Genomic DNA, 4687 nt, shown 5'->3' on the forward strand with positions numbered 1-4687 from the left:
CCTCCTCTCCTCCCTCCCCTCCCCCCCGATTTCACTTGTCTAAGTGAAATCATCAACCTTCAGGCAGTGAAGTTCCTTTCTTTATCAAAAACCCTAGCTCTGCTCTCTCTAATGAAATTCACTGAGTTATTTTATTGTGATATTTGCATTCTGGGAGAGAGCCAAGTTTAGTGACTCGGTAACTATAGCACTGGCCAGAATTTTCTCCTAAAAGTTTTTCTATGAATTAAGTATATAAATTTGGGGCTGGGTGGTGGTTCACTCGGTTGACTGCAGTGTTACCATCTTCAAAAGCCTGATTCAGGCTCCAGATCCCGATCTGGGTGAGGTGGGGGGAGGAAGCCTCACAAGTGGTGAAGCAGGTCTGTAGGTGTCTCTTTATCGCTCCCTCTCTGTCTCTCCATTTCATCTCAGTTTGTCTCTATTCAATAAAGTAATAAGTAAATAGAATATTTTAAAGTACATAAATTCACAGAAAAATGAATTATGCGTAGTTAGCATGATATGACTGCAATTATCTCTAACCTTCAGAGCAACTAAAGTTACCACAAACACAGTCCACATTAAGGGGTTCCTGGCAATTATCTCTAACCCTTCAGAGCAACTAAAGTTACCACAAACACAGTCCACAGTAAGAGTTTCCTGCTGCCTAACAGAGCTGCCGAATGCTGACTGGCGTTTTAATTATTCACCCTGATCAGGTATTTTCCTGTTTACCTGACCCTCTAGCATCCTTGAATTTGAATAATTCATATTTTATTCTCTCTGCCGCAAACAACACCCCATGTGGGATATGATAATGAAGGTAACCATAAACATTTTTCACTTAAAAAAGCACATACTTCCTTTTTGAATGCATTCTATTTCTCTCTCTCTCTCTCTCTCTCTCTCTCTCTCTCTCACACACACACACACACACACACACACACACACACACACACACAGTTTTCAACCATGGACAAGAGTTTGAATTCAAGTATACCCTACAAGAATAGGAAGAAGAAACTGAAAAAATATGTGAAACTAAAATTTTCAACTAGACCAGACAAAATTTTAACAACAAAAATTGACTGGAATATTTTAGAATCTGCTCTGAGATGCTATTAAGTGGTATTAAAAAAATGAATTCTCTGGAATGTAAATGAAAAGAGTCCTTTGAAATAAAAGTAGTTACCTGATTATACCTGCAATGAACTGAGACTCAAGAAACTTGTGACACAAAAGTTTTAAGTATTCAGTTCAAAATTCCTTAACACCTATACTGTGTAGTTGAATATTATATGACTCACTATTTTTCACCAGTGAGAATTTTTAAAACAATTTGAATATATTAATGCTTAGGGATTTGGATGCAATATAATGCCACCTTATAGCATTTACATTATTTGATTAGCACATAACTAAAGAAAATAATGTATTAATATAAAGTAGTAGTACTATTTAATAATTGAAACTTCTTGAGTACACTTTTCACAGCCACTGTTTTTCACACCTAACTTAGAAACAAATACTTAAATGGTCAAACCTGTTATCAAAAGCCCACCACCACTTTTTCCAGGTAAGTAGTTGAATTAACTGTTTTAAGAGAACCATGGATGCTGTCACTGTGTTTCGTCCAAAGCCAACATCTACCCTGTCCAAACACATAGCTTCCACCAAACCATCCTCTAAAGCCAAGTTCATTATCTCACCCACTTTTACATGTCCTTAGTAATAATGACTAAGTCCATGTTCAATTTTCTTGCCATATTTTTATCAGTTACACTAGATGACCTTTCTAAGAAACCAAAAACCCTTACTGTGATTCTTTTCAAGATCTGTCTTCTCCAAACTGTACTTTGCTGTCAACAGGAAGGTTACTGAGAAGACAGTTTCCTTCTCATTATGAAAGACTTTGTAAAGGACTGTAGTGTGAGGTACCTTCCTCATCCCTAAGAGAAGCTGGGCCATGAAGAAACCACACCAATAGCTCTCATTTTATTCTTAGCATCTGAGTAGGAATTCAAGGGGCTTACAAATAGAACTGACAAATCAAACAAGTGGCTTTGTTACTTGTATTCTGTGATTGTACCAATAAAACAAACTTACTTTGTTTTAAAAGAAGATATTGAGAAAACAAATCCACAAAAGATCTAGTCCTATTAAATATTTTTTACATCAAAGAAACAATTTTTGTCAAGTACTTATTATCATCACAACATCTAATTTGAATGTATATCTACATATTTATTTTATTATTCAGTATTTTCACCAGGGTTATTACTGGGGTTCAGCACCTGCTCTTTCAGTCTACCACTCCTGGTGGTTACTCTTTTCTTTCTTTCTTTTTGTTTGTTTGTTTGTTTGTTTTTTGCCTCTAGGGTTATCACTAGGGCTTAGTGCCTGCACTAGGAATCCACTGCTCCTGTGGTCATTTTTATTTATTTATTTATTTATTTATTTTTTATAGGACAGAGAGAAATTGAGAGGGAAAGGGAATACAGAGAGGGAGAGAGAGAGAGAGAAACACCTACAGACCTGCTTGGAAGCGACCCTCCCTGCAGGTGAGGATCTCAGAGCTTGAACCAGGATCCTTGCATGGGTCCTTGCACTTCATTTTCCTTTCATTTTTACTTGATAAGATAGATAGTAAAATGGAGAGAGGAGAAAGGAAAGAAAGAGAGATAGATAGACAGAGAGAGACCTGCAACCCAGCTTCACTATTCATGAAGCTTCCCCTCTGCAGGTGGGGACCAAGGGCTTGAACCTGCGTCCTTGCACATGGTAACACATGAGCTCAACCTGGAAGGCCACTACTTAACCCCATCTATATATTTTAAATTTAATTTACGTGTAGCTATACAAGAATGTAACTGCTGTGAACCCATAATATCAATATAGTAATAGAAATAGAACACCTATCATTACAGTTTTTCATCAAGTGAAATGAGTTAGAGTAACAACATAATACGTCTTGGGAAAGAAGAAAAATATAATGCAGAAGGTCCAGCAAAATAGCTTACTGTTTTATCATGTCCACAAACCACCATAATATATATATATATATATATATATATATATATATATATATATAGTCTCTCTCTCATTCTCTGCCTTTCTATCTATCCCTCTGTTTCTATCTAAAAGTACAGAAAAATACAGTGAGAAAGAACTGAGTATTGAATAGTTACATTCTTACTATGTGTATGTCAGTTCTGTCCACAGAATTACCCTAGGAACCATAAAAATCCTAGTAACCATGAACAAACCTAATTCACAATCTCCATGTCCATTTCTCTCCATAGGAACTTGGGATACTTGGGGTCATTCTGGATCTGGGGCAGATGAGAGAGAAGATAACTAAATGAAAATATAGCTTACTAAATCAGAAAGCTAGAATACTTCTGGAGATGATAGGGTCATATCAAAAGTACATCTTAAGGAAACTTTGTACCCCAATGTAGATTCCTTTCAAGATGGAAAAGATAGCCAAAGATTTCTTACACATCTAATTAAAATAAAGCAATGGGGCACAGCCCAGGAGGTGGCACAGTGGTTACAGAATAGGACTTAAGAATGGGAGGTCCAGAGTTAGGTCCTGAATTACATGGGCCAGAGTGATACTCTAGTTCTTGTCCTCTTTCTCTCTCTTCTCATGCTAAAAGATAAAAGAATCTAAAAAGAGGAAATCATAAAAAGGAGACCAGAAGAAAGTTCACCAGAAAGAGCACATACTTGACCATACTCAAAGACCTGGATTCCAGCATGCCCTCAGCCACACACACACACACACACACACACACACACACACACACACACACACACACACACACACACACACACACAACATCAGAGCACAGTGTCTCTCTTTCTCTGTGTGTCTTTCTCTAATTCTTCCTCTGTCTAGAGAAAGAAACAGGGAAATGAAATGTCTGCCAGGAGCAGTGGAATCACGCAGGCATTAAACTCCAGCAAAGTCCTGGCAGAAAAAAAAAAATCGATAAATCAAATTAGAAAGGGTTAAAGAAAGGGAAGGCTCTTCATTACGAGGTCAGGAATAGTAGAATTCCCAGGTAATAAGAGACTGAGAAATGTAATGAAAGAGAGAAAAGGGGACACACTAGTAATTGTAAATGTAAGTTCTTCATTATACTCATCTTTCAGCATTTTGGCAGCTTTGTCAATTTTACTATGAACAAAACAAAATTCAGAAACATGCACACAGAATGCCACAATGTTTTTCAAGGACACATGCAAATACAAGAATAGAGATCAAGCACTGTATAATAACTATGATGGGACGGGACAGAGGATGTGGGAATAAGAGGAGGGAATAAATAAAAAAAAAAGAGAGACCATTTTACATTATAATTTAAAATGGTTTCTATACATGAAGCTTTAATTTGGCCAGAGGAAAACAGAATCAAAACTCAAAGGGAAAACCGGATCAATCAAATCCAAAAAATGTTTGTTTCATTGTTAGTTTTTTTTTTTTAGCCTTTCATCTACTCTAAGCCCTGTTTATAATTTCAGTACATAATATATCACAGAGTAAAATTTTCTTTTGTGTGTGGCCCAGTGGTAAAATGCAAATGTGTTCAGATGCACGGCTGTATAATAAGTGTCCCTTACATTGTCATTACTTATCACACAACTTCAACTAGGGAGTATGGCCAAGAATGACCTGGAAATGGAAGGTTTTTTTTTT

The sequence above is a fragment of the Erinaceus europaeus genome, chromosome 15 (assembly GCF_950295315.1).
Source record: "Erinaceus europaeus chromosome 15, mEriEur2.1, whole genome shotgun sequence".
NCBI lineage: Eukaryota > Metazoa > Chordata > Mammalia > Eulipotyphla > Erinaceidae > Erinaceus > Erinaceus europaeus.